The sequence below is a fragment of the Triticum aestivum genome, chromosome 2D, assembly GCF_018294505.1.
Source record: "Triticum aestivum cultivar Chinese Spring chromosome 2D, IWGSC CS RefSeq v2.1, whole genome shotgun sequence".
Taxonomy (NCBI): domain Eukaryota; kingdom Viridiplantae; phylum Streptophyta; class Magnoliopsida; order Poales; family Poaceae; genus Triticum; species Triticum aestivum.
The window spans coordinates 132,372,134-132,389,513 of NC_057799.1; positions in this window are offsets into that span (position 1 = coordinate 132,372,134).

Consider the following 17,380-nt stretch of genomic DNA (forward strand, 5'->3'; position numbering starts at 1 on the left):
TGCATTGAAAATAGAATCTATCAAAAATAGAACAATCTGTAATGATCTGAACAACGACCATACTTCTGTAGATCCAAAAATTCTGAAAAATTAGGACAACATAGGGAATTTGTATATCAACCATGTGTAAAACATTCAGAGCAAAAGCACATTTATGTGAATTTACAAAATTCCAGAACTGGGCGCAAAAGTTTCTGTTTTTTCAAAGAATCAAGTCAACTATCATCCACACTATCCTAAAGGCTTTACTTGGCACTTTATTGAAACAAAAGCTATAAAACATGATTACTACATTATCCTAATCATGCGAACACACAAAAATAGTAGGGGTCAATATTGGGTTGTCTCCCAACAAGCGCTTTTCTTTAATGCCTTTTTAGCTAGGCATGATGATTTCAATGATGCTCACATAAAAGATAAGAATTGAAACATAATGGGAGCATCATGAAGCATATGACTAGCACAATTAAGTCTAACCCACTTCCTATGCATAGGGATTTTGTGAGCAAACAATTTATGGGAGCAAGAATCAACTAGCATAGGAAGGCAAAACAAGCATAACTTCAAGATTTTCAACACATAGAGAGGAAACTCGATATTATTGCAATATGTAGAAGCATATGTTCCTCTCTCGTAATAATTTTCAGAAGCATCATGAATGAATTCAACAATATAACTATCACATAAAACATTCTTTTCATGATTCATAAGCATAGAAATTTTATTACTCTCCACATAAGCAAATTTATTCTCGTCAATAGTGGTGGGAGCAAACTCAACAAAATAACTACCATGTGATATTTGATTGACATAATAAAATTGAACATTAAAATCATGATGAAAAGTTTCATGGTTATCATATTCTTTATAGCATACATGTCATCACAATAATCATCATAGATAGCAACTTTGTTCTCATAATAATCATTTGAAACCTCTTCCAAAATAGTGGATTCCTCGCTAAATAAAGTCATGCCCTCTCCTAATCCACATTCACCATTGTAATCATCATAAATAGGAGTCATGCTAATATCATAATAAACTCTCTCATCAAAGCTTGGGGGACTAAAAATATCATCTTCATCAGACATAGCATCCCCAAGCTTATGGTTTTCATATCATTAGCATCATGAATATTCAAATAATTCATACTAACAACATTGCAATAATGCTCATCATTTAAAGATTTTATGCCCAACATTTTATTGACTTCTTCTTCTAACACTTTGGCACAATTTTCCGATCCATCGTTTTCAAGAAAGATATTATAAAGATGAATAATATGAGGCAACCTCAATTCCATTTTTTTGTAGTTTTATTTTATAAAACCAAACTAGTGATAAAACAAGAAACTAAAAGATTCAATTGCAAGATCTAAATATATACCTTCAAGCATTCACCTCCCCGGCAACGGCGCCAGAAAAGAAGCTTGATGTCTACCACGCAACCTTCTTCTTGTAGACTCATGTTGGGCCTCTAAGCGCAGAGTTTTGTAGGACAGTAGCAATTTCCCTCAAGTGGATGACCTAAGGTTTATCAATCCATGGGAGGCATAGGATGAAGATGGTCTCTCTCAAACAACCATGCAACCGAATAACAAAGAGCCTCTTGTGTCCCCAATACAATGGTAAATTGCATAGGTGCACTAGTTCAGCGAAGAGATGGTGATACAAGTTTAATATGGATAATAGATATAGGTTTTTGTAATCTAAAAATATAAAAGAGCAAAGTAACAAGTATTTAAAATGAGCAAAAAATGGTATCGCGGTTCTTGAAAACAAGGCCTAGGGTTCATACTTTCACTAGTGCAAAATCTCTCAACAATGATAACATAATTGGATCATATAACAATCCCTCAATGTGCAACAAAGAATCACTCAAAAGTTTCTACCGGAGAACATAGGAAGAAAATGTGCATCAACCCCTATGCATAGGTTACCCCAATGTCACCTCGGGAATCCACGAGTTGAGTGCCAAAACATACATCAAGTGAATCAATATAATACCCCATTGTCACCACAGGTGAAAGATCGTGGATGTCGCCTAGAGGGGGGTGAATAGGCGCTTTAAAATAATTACGGTTTAGGCTTGAACAAATGCGGAATAAACCTAGCGGTTAATTTGACAAGCATAAAACCTACAACAACTAGGCTCACCTATGTGCACCAACAACTTATGCTAAGCAAGATAAACAACTAAGTGATAGCAAGATATATGACAAGAAACAATATGGCTATCACAAAGTAAAGTGCATAAGTAAAGGGTTCGGGTAAGAGATAACCGAGGCACGCAGAGATGACGATGTATCCCGAAGTTCACACCCTTGCGGATGCTAATCTCCGTTTGGAGCGGTGTGGAGGCACAATGCTCCCCAAGAAGCCACTAGGGCCACCGTAATCTCCTCACGCCCTCGCACAATGCAAGATGTCGTGATTCCACTAAGGGACCCTTGAGGGCGGTCACCGAACCCGTACAAATGGCAACCCTTGGGGGCGGTCACCGAACCCGTACACTTTGGCAACCCTTGGGGGCGGTCACCGGTACCCGTCAAATTGCTCGGGGCGATCTCCACAACCTAATTGGAGACCCCGACGCTTGCCCGGAGCTTTACACCACAATGATTGAGCTCCGAACACCACCAACCGTCTAGGGCGCCCAAGCACACAAGAGGAACAAGCTCAAGGGCACCAAGCACCCAAGAGTAATAAGCTTCTCAACTTGTAACTTCCACGTATCACCATGGAGAACTCAAACCGATGCACCAAATGCAATGGCAAGGGCACACGGAGTGCCCAAGTCCTTCTCTCTCAAATCCCACCGAAGCAACTAATGCTAGGGAGGAAAAAGAGAGGAAGAACAAGAACGAGAACACCAAGAACTCCAAGATCTAGATCCAATGGGTTCCCCTCACATAGAGGAGAAAGTGATTGGTGGAAATGTGGATCTAGATCTCCTCTCTCTTTTCCCTCAAAAACTAGCAAGAATCCATGGAGGGATTGGGAGTTAGCAAGCTCGAAGAAGGTCAACAATGGGGGAAGAACACGAGCTCAAGAGATAAGGTTCATTGGGGAAGAAGACCCCCTTTTTATAGGAGGGGGAAAATCCAACGGTTATGTGCTCAGTCCGCGCACGAGCGGTACTACTGCTCAGGGGAGCGGTACTACCGCCCGGGCGGTAGAACATAGACAGCGGAGCAAAACAGAGGGCGAGGCAGAGCCGTATGAGCGGCACTACCGCTGGAGCCAGCGGTACTACCGTCGGTCGCGGCGGTACTGCCGCTTGGCCCAGCGGTACTAGGGGCGGTGGTAGCCGCGGTACTACCGCACACGAGCGGTACTACCGCTCCTACTGCTGCTACTACTGCCGCTGAACCCGACACGAGAAAACCGCGTCTCGAGTCGAGGCGGTACCAGCGCGGAACCGGAGCCGTACTACCGCTTATGGCCATAGGCGATACTACCGCTGTGGGACGGCGGTACTACCGCTTGTGGCGATATGCGGTACTGCCGCTCCGGTCCAGCGGTACTACCGCTGGTGCCAACCTTATGCCAAGTCCACGAAAACAAGAATACTCCACGGGAAACCAAAACTGCCATAACTTCTGCGTATGAGCTCTGAATTGAGCAAACTCAAGCTTGTTGGAAACAAGACGATGAGTAGCATCAAAACAGCGACTGGTTATAGTAAGAAGAGGCAAGGAAGGTATGGCAACAAAATAGAGGAGTGAAACCTCCAACCGAGAAGAACCGGCATAACCTTCCAACATCGAAAACATCATAGAAGATGCGAGTGAACTCCGTTTTCGATGAACTCGAGCTTGTCATCAAGATGACCATAAGCTCCAAAACTCACAAAGAGAAGAACCAAACAAGAACCAATAAAGATGATGCAAGGATGCAATGGTTTGAGCTCTCTATGAACGATACGATCAAGCTACTCATCGAGAGCCCCCCTTGATAGTACGGCAATCGATCCTATAACCCGGTCTCCCAACTACCATCATGAGACCGGTAAAATAGAAAACCTATCAAGAGCAAACCTTTGCCTGATCTTGACTCCCTAAAGATGGACCACCTTTCTTGATTGCGTTGGCTCGATGAAGACTAGTTGATTGCTCCCCCATACTCCACTATGGGTGAGCCACCCTTCCGCACATCTTCACAAGTCCATTGTCACCACAATGGCTTCAAGCATTTGATCTCTTCGTGATGCTTTACTTGAACTTGCCCGCTTTACTTGAACTTGCACACCGCAGCCTAACCCCACAAAGAACTCTCACAAAGACCATGGGTTAGTACACAAAGCGTAATTGCCAATGCTTACCATACCATGGGATCGCTTGATCCCTCGGTACATCTTGTGCGCTTTGTGTGTTGATCAACTTGATTCACTCTTGACTTAGTCTTGATCAACCTTGACTCTTTCCAACTCTCTTCATTTGGATGATGTCTTGAAGGTAAACATGAATGATCACACAATCTTCTTCTTCAAGACATGCTTGCAATAAGCTCAACTCTCACATGACCAATCTTTGGATAATTCCTTAATAACACCTTGTTCACCACATAAACTCCTTGAAACCAACACATGGACTTGAAGAAATGCCTACGGACAAATCCTTCAAATATAACTCAAGGCAACCATTAGTCCATAGAGATTGTCATCAATTACCAAAACCAAACATGGGGGCACCGCATGTTCTTTCAACAGGTATCCATATGCAAGACATACATCAAGTGTTCCCAAATCCAATATTCAATCCAACATAACGAAACCTCAAAGAGAAAGACTCAATCATCACAAGAAGGTAGAGAGGGAAGAACACCATAAGATCCAAATATATTAACAAAGCTCGCGGTACATGAAGATTGTGCCAAATTAAGAACATGAGAGAGAGGGATGAAACACATAGCTACTAGTACATACCCTCAGCCCCGAGGGTGAACTACTCCCTCCTCATCATAGTGGCCACCGGGATGATGAAGATGGCCTCCGGTGATGATTTCCCCCTCCGGCAGGGTGATGGAATGGGGTCCCGATTGGTTTTTCATGGCTACAGAGGCTGGCGGCGGCGGAACTTCTCATCTAGGGTTCTTTCTGGGGTTTTGGGTATTTATAGGATTTTTTGGCGTTGGTCTCACATCAAGGGGGTGCCCAAGGGGCCCACAAGCTCGATGGATGCGCCGTAGGGGGGTGGGCCTGCCCCCAGGCTTGTGGCTCCCTCGCCGACTTCCTGGCCCAGCTCCGGTGCTTCGGGGGTCTCTTTTGGTCCATAAAAATCACCTTAAATTTTCAACCCATTCCGAGAACTTTTATTTCTGCACAAAAAATGACACCACAATAGTTCTGCTGAAAACAACGTCAGTCCAGGTTAGTTCTAATCAAATCATACCAAAAACATATAAAATTGTTGTAAACATGGCATGAATACTTCATAAATTATAGATACGTTGGAGATGTATCAATATCAAGTGACTCAATAGAATACCACGTTGTCACCACAGGTATCCACATGCAAGACATACATCAAGTGGTCTCAAATCCAAAATATTCTATCTGATAACAATGAAACCTCAAGGAGCAATACTCAGTTCATCACAACAAAGATAGAGAGGGAAGAACACCATATGACTCCCGCATATTAACAAATCTCATGGTACATCAAGATCGTTTACTAGCAAGATCATGAGAGAGAGAGAGAGATCAAACACATAGCTACTGGTACATACCCTCATCCCCAGGGGTGAACTACTCCCTCCTCGTCATGGTGGCAGCGGGGATGATGAAGATGGCCTTCGGTGATGGCTTTCCCCCTCCGGTAGGGTGCCGAAAAAGGCCTCCAGATGAGATCGCTTCGGAACAGAGGCTTGCGGCGGTGGAAAAACTCATCTAGGTTAACTTTTGGGGGTTTCTGAATATATAGAATTTTTCAGCATTGGAATCACGCCAGGAAGTGCCACAGAGGGGCCACAAGACAACAGGGCGCGGGCAGAGGGGGTGGGCGTGCCCCCTTGTCTTGTGGGGCCCCTGTGGGTCTTCTGGTACTTCCTCCAAGCTTCCCGGGTCTCTTTCCTTATAAAAATCATCAATAAGTTTCATCGCGTTTGGACTTCGTTTGGTATAGATTTTCTAGAAAACCAAAAACAAGCAGAAAACAACAACTAGCACTAGGCACTAAGTCAATGTGTTAATCCATAAAAATGATATAAAAGTGCATCAAAACCATATAAAATTATTGTAAACATGGCATGAATATTTAATAAATTATAGATTGGAGACGCATCACCAATCCAGCATTCTACTTTGATTACCAAGTCGATGAGAATGACAAACTTATAAATATTTTCTGGGCGGATAACATATGCAGAAAGAACTACTCATTGTTTGGTGAAGTTGTGTCTTTTGACTCGACATATCGCTTTAATATGTATAACTTGGTATTTGCCCCTTTCATAGGAGTTAATAACCACAAATCTTGTGTCATGTTTGGTGCTACTTTATTATGGAATGAGAAGAAAGAATCTTATATATGGTTGTTCAAGACTTTCTTGAAAGCAATGTCTGGGGTTGCGCCTAAGCTCATCATGACCGATGAAGACCAAAGCATGAGAATAGGGATAGAATAGATTTTTTGAAACACTATACATAGGCTTTGTATGTGGCACATCCTCATGAAGCTTACTGAAGAAGTTGGTGCGACCATGAAAAATAATCTAGATTTCCATGAATGGTTTATGTCATGTACTTTTCCTGCAACCATGTATTATCTGCTAGCCCAAAGTCGAATATTATTGAAGACCATTGTGACTCAAACTCACATGGTGTCTCTGATGCCCAAACACAAGTCACGCAACTCATGGATTCCGGCATATTTTATGGAGACCCACCTTGGCGGAATCTTGCGTACTACATCAAGATCTGAGAGTGAGAATGCATTCTCCAGACACTTCGCCAACCGAAATCTTGCTTTGGTTGAGTTTTGGGTCAGGTTTCAAACAACTCTAGAGGAACAATGATAAAAAGAATTGCAAGAAGACAATGTCAACCTTCATACAGTGCCTATGCTTGAGAGTTGTTGGAGTATCGAGAGTCGTGGTCGAGATGTGTATACTCGTGAGGTTTTTGTTGAATTTCAACATCATGTGGTGGCTGCAAGGGATTATGTCATGTTAAATCAATCGTGCAGGTTGGTGAGGTTCGGTCCATTGGTATTAGCAGCAAGAGTGGCAAGGTTAGAGTAGTTAGTTTCAACACCAGTACTAAGGCAGCACATTGTTCTTGTAGGATGTTTGAATCACTAGGTATCATCTGCCGTCACATCATTGTTGTCCTAAAGAATGAGGGGTTTAGGGAAATTCCTAGTCAATATGTGCTGCACAGGTGGACTAAAATGGCTGCACGTCAGCTATCCTATGACGCCAACGGACATGAGCTAGAAGGGCCATCTACATACCTTTCACCTACCATAAGGAAGTTGTACTCGGAAACATGTTCAAATTTTAGTTTGGAACTTCATGCAGCGAAGCATTGTGAGGAGAAAATGAGATATTTTCACAAAGTTGTTGGTGATGCCTTCACACACTTGGATAGATGATTCTAGTTAGGAGCAAAGTAAAGTTCAAGAATTTGAGTCCTTCGTTGGAACATCATTCCCAAGTGTGGTCAGTATTCATCCACCAGATGTAGCGAACACAAAAGGGAGTGGCAAGAGATTGAAAAGGGGTTTTGAGTAGATCATGAACCAAAAGAAAAAGAGGTAAACTAAGCAACCTTGAAAAAATGTCAATGTCCTTTGTAACATTGTATTAATGTTCTTTTGTTGTTAGCATGCAAAAGGTCGCAGATAAGTAGGTATGTTGGTTTCACTGATATGATGTCTGAGTAATTACTCTAAGTCATTTTGTGTAAACTTGGGACAATCGATCAATGAAGTGTGATGGATGATGGCATTGCTCAGTTGGCTACCATCTTGCTGGAAAATGGTAGTGATATTTTTAGTATATGAGGTTCTTGATTCGTGGTATGTTTGAGTGCTCACATTTGCAAGTGTCATGCTGATGCGTGCATACGCATATGTTTGGTTGATCCAGTTATACGCACATGTCTGGTTTAGCCAACTATATATAATTGTTCTATGTCTATTATAAGTGTGTATTGTATGTATCTGAGGCACTACAAACCTGAAAAAGGTAATAGCTCTGTGAAATGACAACTCGTCGTATTTGGGTAAATCTTGTCAGTATGTAATTTATAAATTTGCCAAAGATCGCCATTTTTGGGTTTTACCACCTATTCTATTTTCATATTTGTTGTATAAAAATATGATTCATAATACTACTTGTCTTATTTCCAGGAATATTTGTCGCGGGATGGGTGTCATGGAGCACCGGGAGTGATGAATATTCTGACATGACCCATGCCTGCATTTCTCTGGATAATGTAATATAATGTGTATAGTACCCGAGAGCATTGACAGGGTGTGCTCTTGTACCTAACAAATTTGATAAGTTTGTGCTCTGCAAAAATTTATTTTCTACTTCAGTAACAACCCAGTAGCTGGTTTAAGTAAAGATTGTTTCTCTCTCTGCTCTATAGCTTTACTTCTCTAATGTTGTGCAGTGGGAGGTTAATCGAATTGTGCCTATGTACATGGTGATCAAGCTTAACAATTGCTTGGTGGTCTAATCAAGTCCGGGAATAATCGCCTGACTTCTTAGGCGGACACAAAGAGTGGCCATGGGTTCTGCAAGTCTACTACCTTCTTTTTACTTTTGGCAAGGGATTCTTTTGCTTACCGTGGACCGACAAAAGCTGCGATCTGGCTAATTTGCAAAATGAAATTCATATATTCTGTTAAAAAGGTGACATTTGTTCCCAAAACAGGGTGGAACCCTGGCTTCATTTAATTAAAATGAAACCACATCATAGCCAGTTACAAATCTGTTCATTGACATCTGTCTATGGCAGTTGAGAGAAAGCAAAAATAGAGTACAAAATTGAAGTTCCAAACGTTCCAGCCCATACAAAATCTAAACAGAAACTACATGTTTTAAACTTCTAGGAAGGTGTCCATAGCTCCACATCACTCCATAAGGGCATCATCCACGGACAACATGAATCAAGGTATGCTTATGTATGGCAATAGATTGAGCACCATGCAGCTCCCCTCTTCATATGAACAAGACATATTGGCTTGCTCAAAGAGACAATTCAGATGCAACTATAACACTAGCTTGTCACAACAAGCATTTTTTTCTAGAGAGGAACTTGGAGCTGAACATGCAGATCATACATGAAAAAAGGAACATCTTTTTTCATATGCACATCCAAAATGAAAAGGTCAACAAAATGATCTGGTTGGACAAGAATAAACCTTATGCTGAATAGAATTTCAATGATACTAGTTAAGATCCCTAAAAAAGATATTGGTTAAGATTTGTACATATGAAAACATGGCTATCACTCCTAAAATCATTAGTGAGTGTTGATTGCAAAAGAAATTGTCCTTACTTGCTGCCATTGGTTCGAGCTTTTCTTCATCTTAATATTTTTTTCTTCATTTCTACAAGCTGTTATGCTACAGAAAAATTTAAAAGAAGCAGCGTATAACTAACCTAAATTTGTTATGGATCAATTTAATTGAAGAATCATCTAATTAGATCGAGTGCACAATTACAATTATAGTTCACATATCCGCAAAAAAAACAATTATAGTTCACATGTAGTACTAGCACATTTCTACAGATTAAAAACTAGTATTGCTCAACTGTTCATGCCATAGCAAATACAGAAAGAATCAATATGGGAAGGCCGGAAGGCTCGTAGGGGAAAAAAAACCAATTCCACTGTAGGAAGAGTAGGAATATTTTGAGCCTTTCCTTTTTCACTGCCCAACGGAATAAAATCTACTACTGACGAATTAAGCACCTCGGCCGAATCGGAGTGTGAAACAGCGGTGCCGGCGGCCATGCCAAATCAGAAGCATGCAGCGCCAAGTCCTAACGAGCATCTTCGTGTGGACGGATATATGATGGCTCGCATTGGAGGGATATATGATGACTGCCACCAGGATGGGAGTTGTGCGGAAGAGAGCTCGCAGGTCGCAACGTTGAGGACTATTCAGGCATTTCTGCAATTCGGCAAGGTCCAAATGCAAAATGTACCAGCAACCCATCTTGTGATAATCCGCTCCATCTATTTCGGATCCAATGGTCCAGAAACTACTGGTGCATTCGGTGCACAGGATACGTTGTCCGAGTCTCGTTCGATGCCCCCTCCTGAAAGAGATCGTGGCTAGGTTTTCTGGCCACATCGGCCGCCGCCGCCGTCCCAACGCGGATCACCTCGTCGGATCTCAGTCGTTCGCCGCCTTGCCCTCACGCCGGCCGCCTGTCACCTCGGCCCAACTCCGGTCGTCTGCCGCCTCCCCTCTGTCCTCTGCAGCCTCGACCCAACGCCGACCTCTCAGACCTCGAGTAGCAGGACACCTCCCCAACGCCGGAGCACGCCGGCCTCCCTACCTCCCGGAGCGTGTCGCCTACCTTCTCGTGCATCAATGGCGTCGGCTGGGCTGAGCACGCCGGCCTCTCTACCTCCCGGAGCGTGCCGCCTATCTTTTCAAAGAAAATAAAAAATGTTGCTTGCCTGGACTAGTGGCGTGACGACATGATTATTTTGCGTTCTATTATTTTATTTATCTATGAGCAAGAAAGTGACAGAAATATTATTATGAAATATTTACATTATTAGAGAACAAATCATTCACTATTGCTAAAAGAAATCATTTAAACAATCTATTACAACAGAATCAACAAGTTACACACATCTCAGGACTTTGAGTGTTTGACAAAAAACTACCAGTTTAGGGGTTCGCGTCCCACAGAACTACCACTTTTTTAAAAGTGGCCGAAAACTACCAAAAATACGTAAAAACGTGACTAAAAACTACCAGGTTGACTGAATGGTTGTTTTGACCGTTTTAACAGCGATTCTGACGTGAGTGGCCCACTTGCCAGGCGGGCGGCCCGCCTAACGGCTAACGGCGCGCGCGCGGGGCCGTTAGAGCCGCTCGTCGGTCGCACCTGGTCGGGACCAGGTCATAACCTGGCCGACCGGGCCGCTCGTCCCCACCAGCTCTCTCTCCCCCCGAGCTCACCTAGTCCTAGCCGTCGCCAGCCATGGCGGCTGTGGATGCAAACTCCGGCGGCGATTCAGGCATACCTCCGGGCGGCAGCGCGGCGCAGCAGCCTTCTCAGTCCGAATCTAATCCTTCCGCTGGCGGCGCGCAGCAGAGGTTGGATTGGTCGGCGCCGGCGCGACCACCGTCGACGACAAGAAGCAGAGCTCAAGGTCGGCGGAAGCTTTCTCGTTCTGCGGGCGGCGGCAGGTACGGCATAGTTTTTTGCATGGTTGTGAGATTCAGAGATTCAGAGAATCAGTAAATTAATCTAGTTTTTTGCATGGTTAGATTCAGTTATGGTGACCTTGGAAATTGTTAGTATTGTGCATACTTTGTTGTGTAAGAAACTGAAAAAAGCTGTTTGACAGAAACTCAATATTGTGCCTAGTTAGGTTCAGTTATCCTGTTTTCAGTTAATAAAGGTATTTCATTTTATAATTTTCAGAATTGATGACCCAAAGTGGTCAATTTGGTTCCATTTCAATGCCAGAGAATCTGTGGTTCGAAATTTATACCAATCAGACATATCATATTTGACAATGCTTTCTCTTATTGGGAGTGAGGGCTTTGTGGCTGATGATTATATGTACTATGTATTTGATGAGGAGAAAGGATTAGAAGGTTTAGATAAAATATGCTGTGAAGATGATGTGCAGCAGATGTTGGCACACTCTCATAATGAAAAGTTTCTGAACATAAGAGTAGTGGGAGCTCTTGAGGAATGTAATGCAGATGAAAATCATGAAAACAGAGATAGTTATTTTGCTGAACATTGCATTAAGACTCAACAAAGTTGCACTAAGGTGGTGGATATAAGCATGGACAGAAAGGAAGAGCTGAAGAAAGGCATGGTGCAGAGAGAGGCTGACCTAAACCATTTTGAAGGTGACACTGATGTGTCTGAATTTGTTTCTGATGATGAAGCTGCAAATTCAGGTTCAGATGGGAACAATGTGGATTTTCAGTCAGAGTATTCCTCTGAAGATGAAGCTGCAAAACAAGATACAGCAGTGGTACAGAAACTGAAGGTAGTGAGAAAACCTGGTCCAACTAGTAGATCCCACCATGAGGTTGAGAAAATGGAGAAAGCAGATTGGTTCCCTGAAGCAGATGAAAAATGTTTCCCTGGTGATTATGGCATCAGTGATGAAGAAGATGAGCCTGAAGGATCCTATAAACTACCAAGTGGTAGGAAGAGAAGGAATAAGAAGTTGAAAGACAGGATATGGTATGATCACAAACTTCAAGGACCAGTAGAATAGTTCTGTAAGGGCTTGTGCTTCACCACTGTGTATGAGTTCAGAGATGCACTTAGGGATTTTCACATTAGGACTTTGAGAAATTTTCAATACCACAGAAATGCCCCAGATAGGATTATTGTTTGGTGCTCAGAGAGAGCCGCCCAGGGATGTGATTTTTATATATGTGCCTCTAAGTTAGCTCATGAAAAAACATTCTGCATCAAGAAGTGTGATATGTTGCACACTTGTGGAGCATGTGCAGAGTCCACAAAGGTTACTACTAAGTGGATGTCAAGGTCAGTAGAGGCAGCATTGAGAGAAGACATTAGATCTCCTGTGGATGCATTAATTAAGAAGACCAAGACTAAGTTTTCAGTGGATGTATCAAGAAGTGTGGCATATAGGGCAAGGAGGAAGGCTGTTGATGTAGTTCAAGGTGACCACAAGCAGCAGTACTTGAGGCTCAGGGATTATCTTCAAGCAGTTCTTGACACAAACCCAGGTAGCAGGTGTATAGTAACAACATTTGAAGATCCAGAGAACCCAGCACCTACTCCTAGATTCAAGTATATGTTCTATTGTTTAGCAGCTTCAAAGGAAGGTTTCCTTAATGGTTGCAGACCATTTATAGGTCTTGATGGATGCTTCATCAAGTTAACCACTGGACAGCAAATTCTTGCAGCCACAGGAAGGGATGGAAACAACAATATTTATCCTATAGCTTTTGGTGTGGTTGACAAGGAAGATGGTGAAAGTTGGAATTGGTTTTTAACTCAATTGAGATGTTGCATTGGCAGTGGCAACAAATTTGGAACATACACTATCATGTCTGACAGGCAAAAGGTTGGGAAGAATTTCATTGAGCAATTTATGTTATTACTTTTTTTAATTATTTCATTTTTTCAATTGTATTAATAATTTGTGAATGTGCAGGGCTTGCTTAAGGCAATAAATGAGGTATTCCCTGATTCACCTCAAAGGTATTGTCTTAGGCACATATATGCAAATTTTCAATCTGCTGGATTTAGAGGCCAGGAACTAAAGAAGTGTATTGACAAGGCTAGCTACTCCTACACTAAACATGGGCATGAACTAGGCATGGCAGAGCTGAAAGCACAGTCTGAGGATGCTTGGAAATGGCTCAAAAAAATTGAGGTCTCTACTTGGGCTAGGTTTGCTATGGATCATACTTGCAAAACAGATTTAGTTGTGAACAATCTAAGTGAAGTCTTCAACAAGATGATACTGGATGTTAGGGCCAAACCAATAAGGACAATGTTTGAAGGGATTAGGACCAAGCAAATGATCAAGAGGCAACAAACTAGGGAGAAGTTACAGATTAGCAGGTGGACAATCACACCAACCTACTCAGAGATTTTAGAAGAGAACAAGCAGTATGCCAAGTATTGTCAGGCTGACAGAGCTGGTCCAACAATTTGGCAAGTTACTAGCAAAGAAAAACAGTATTGTGTGGACATGGAAGGGTATACATGTGACTGCAAGAGATGGAACATGACTGGTGTACCTTGCAGTCATGGCATATCTGTACTGACAAAGCAAAAGCTGCATCCTGAGGACTATGTCAATGACTTTTTCAAGAAGCCACTTTATTTGGAGACATACAAAGAAATTATATACCCTGTTCCTGGTCCAGATTTCTGGCCTCACACAAACACTCCAGACATTGAACCTCCTGTGTTCAAAGAAAAGGCAGGCAGAAAACAAACTGCAAGGAGGAAAGGAGAGTTTGAAGTTCCTGCCCCAAGAGACACCAGTAGGATGGGAACAATTACCTGTGGAAATTGTGGGTTGGAAGGACACAAGTATACAAGTTGCAATAAGACTCTTAGGCCTAAACTGCAAATGAGGAAAAACAAACACCAGGTAATTATCAAGCATCAGAGCAATGTTTCCTTTTACATAGTCTAATCTAAGTTAAGTTGGACCTTTAATGTAGGAAAACAGGGCAGTCTATGCACCTGCTCCATCTGCTCCAGTACAAACTCCAAGAGCACCAGCCCCTAGTGCAAGAGCACCAGCTCCTGCTGCATCAGCACCAGCACCACATGCAAGAGCACCCGCTCCTACTGCATCTGCACCAGCTCCTACTACAACAGCTAAAAGGGGTAGGCCTGCAGGTGGAGGGAGAGGCAAGGGATTCAGTGCACCAAGATCTGTTGCTGCAACTTCAGATGTTTTGGCTGGTAACAAAAGGAAGAGGTTTGCAAGCAGCAGATTGAGGGGTTATTTGTATGCCAGTGGTAACTGACACTATAAAAAGGTAGAACTTCTCTCTTTGAACCTGTTTGAATTAGTTTAGAACCTCTTTCACTTTGTTTTGAACATGTCTGTACTTTTCTGCATGAGTATGTCTGAATTTGTGTGAACCTGACCGAACCTGACTGTACTTCTATCAAATTTGTGGTGTAACGTGGGCCTGATGGTGGGCTTCCGTGTTGGACCTAACTAACCCACCAAGCCTGCCACACTGTCTACATAAGAGAGGCCACCAGAAACCACTGGATCCCTGCGCCTCATTCCCCTTGACCAAAACCTAGCCGCCACTGATGGATCCACAGTTAGGAGAGGTAGTTGATGAACAAGACGAGGTTGCTAGGGCTGAAAGGAGGGCCAACCGTCGAGCACAGGCACAGGAGCGACGCCAGAGGATTGCTGCCATGATTATGGCGGAACGCAACCAGAATGACGTGAAGCAGTTCAAGGAGGTGTTCCTAGAAGGAACCAACATCACATATGAACTAATCATCTGGTGGGCCAGAGACAGGGCATCTTTCCATCGATTCCAAGCAACAAGGAAGAGATGGACTCAGATCCTGGCTGCAGCAGAAGGAAGACAAGATTGGGATTAGTTCAACGCGGTAGTTTCTGACTAAATTGTGGTGTTTCTGAATGTGCTTGTCTTGTGCTCAATATTGCCCTGAATCTTGTTCTTACTCTTGCTTTGAATCTTGTCTTGTTCTGAACTTTATGATTGCAGTGAAGGATGCAGTTCGGGAGATGCACCAACCGTGATGAAGACGATGCAATGTGGCTGCCTGAATCTATGTTAAAGACTATGCTTATTTTCTGAACTATCTATGTTTGGGTTGTTGGAAAATCTATGATAAAGACTATGCTTATTTTCTAAGAAATGTATCCATGGCACAATATTTTTAAGTCTAAACTTATGCCTGAATCCATCTATCTGCATTTATCTGAATGTTTCTATACTTGGGCTTTGCTGAAATGTGATTTTTTGGTCACTCTAATTTTTGAAATACTTTGCCATCAACTACTCCACTGTTTGAGCACACAAGTTCCAAGTTGCTGGGTTTCAACAAAGACTTTAATTGCAACACAACTACCACCATTTCTCATCACTCAATCTACCACTTCCCCACTGTCACACTCCACCGCACTTCCTCCACTCCAACATTTAAGTAGCCCAACAACTCACTCTATCTCTGCTCACTCTACCTCTCTCTCGAAAACCTCACTCCACCTACATCCATGGCTGGTTCTTCCTCTACGCCAGACCCATGGCTGAACCCCTTCCCCACCGGCAAGGGCTGGGTTGCCATGCTTTTTGGGTCGGCTCGCGGTGACGAAGACCTCTTCCTCGACTACATGAAGATTGCCATGAGATACAGCAGTGCACAAGGGCTCGTGGATGCATCAGAAGAGGTGAGGAAGAAGGCGACGACTGAGGAGAAGCAGCGCATGGACCAGCGCTATGCAACCCAAGGTAAGGGTATCATGCCCATCGACATGTTGCTGTGGGCAATGAAGGAGGCGGACTCCGGCGATGCTGGGCAGAGGGAACGGTGGGCAGCCCACCGCTATATCCCTCCAGCACAAGCTACAACTCCAACTACTATGGGCAACGACGACGAGGACCTGCAGATCATCGCCCCACCAGCACTGCTGGCTCGCCGACGTCCTCCTCCCATCATCGTCATCGATGGAGACGAAGAGGAGGTGCCAGAGCTGCCACCTACCACTCAAGTCAAGCAAGAGGTGCGACGGTCAGGTCGCATAGCAGGGCAGGGGCCTAACAATCTGAAACTGTAAGTTTCAGATTCAGTTACAGCAGTTATCGCCAGATCTATGTGAGATTCAGTTCTGTCAGTTTAGTTCTATCAGTTTATCAGGGTGTTTGCAATCTCAGTGAGATTCAGTTCTGTCAGTTTAAGTGTCTTTGAACAATTTCAGTGTCCATGTCCTATCTATGTAAGACTAAATGCTATCTATGGGAGACTAGATGTCTTCCAAACTTCTCTGAATTTGTCTGAACCTGTGATGAAGCAATTTATGAAGTAAACAGATCTCAGCAAGAACTTATGATACAACACACACAAATAAACTACATCAGACTTAGATAATTTAGTTCTTAACTTAACTTAGCACCAGTTCTCAGCATCAGGATAATATTTGGGCAGTACAGATCAGGGCAAACACCACCCCCACACCAACCAAAATGATCTGAACCCATTACAGTTCTTAGGTAGTTCAAAGGTAGTTCATAGGTAGATCAGGGCATATTTGCATCAGACTGATCATTCCTAGGCCAATTATATATATAGGCCTCATATATACTTACCATCCAGAGCTGCCACTTCACTCCTCCATCACAACTTCCTTTATCTTGTCCAGCTTTTCCTTGCACCCATGACCAACCTTAAGGAGCTCAGCAATGACATTCTCCAGCTTCTTCTTCTCTTCTTTAAGGAGATCTTTCTCCACCTCTAGCTCCTTCATGGCCTTCCTTGTGTTTTGGATTATATCAGCTTGACTCTGAAGGATGCACCTTTGTTCTTTCTTGAGCTTAAGCTTCTCCATTTGAAGCTCAATCTTTGCCTGCTCCTCAAGTTGCTTCTTCTTCTCCTTCAGTTCATTGATTGCCTGGCTTGTGCAATCCATGTCATGAGATTTGATTCCGTCCTGAAAATCAAACAACTTG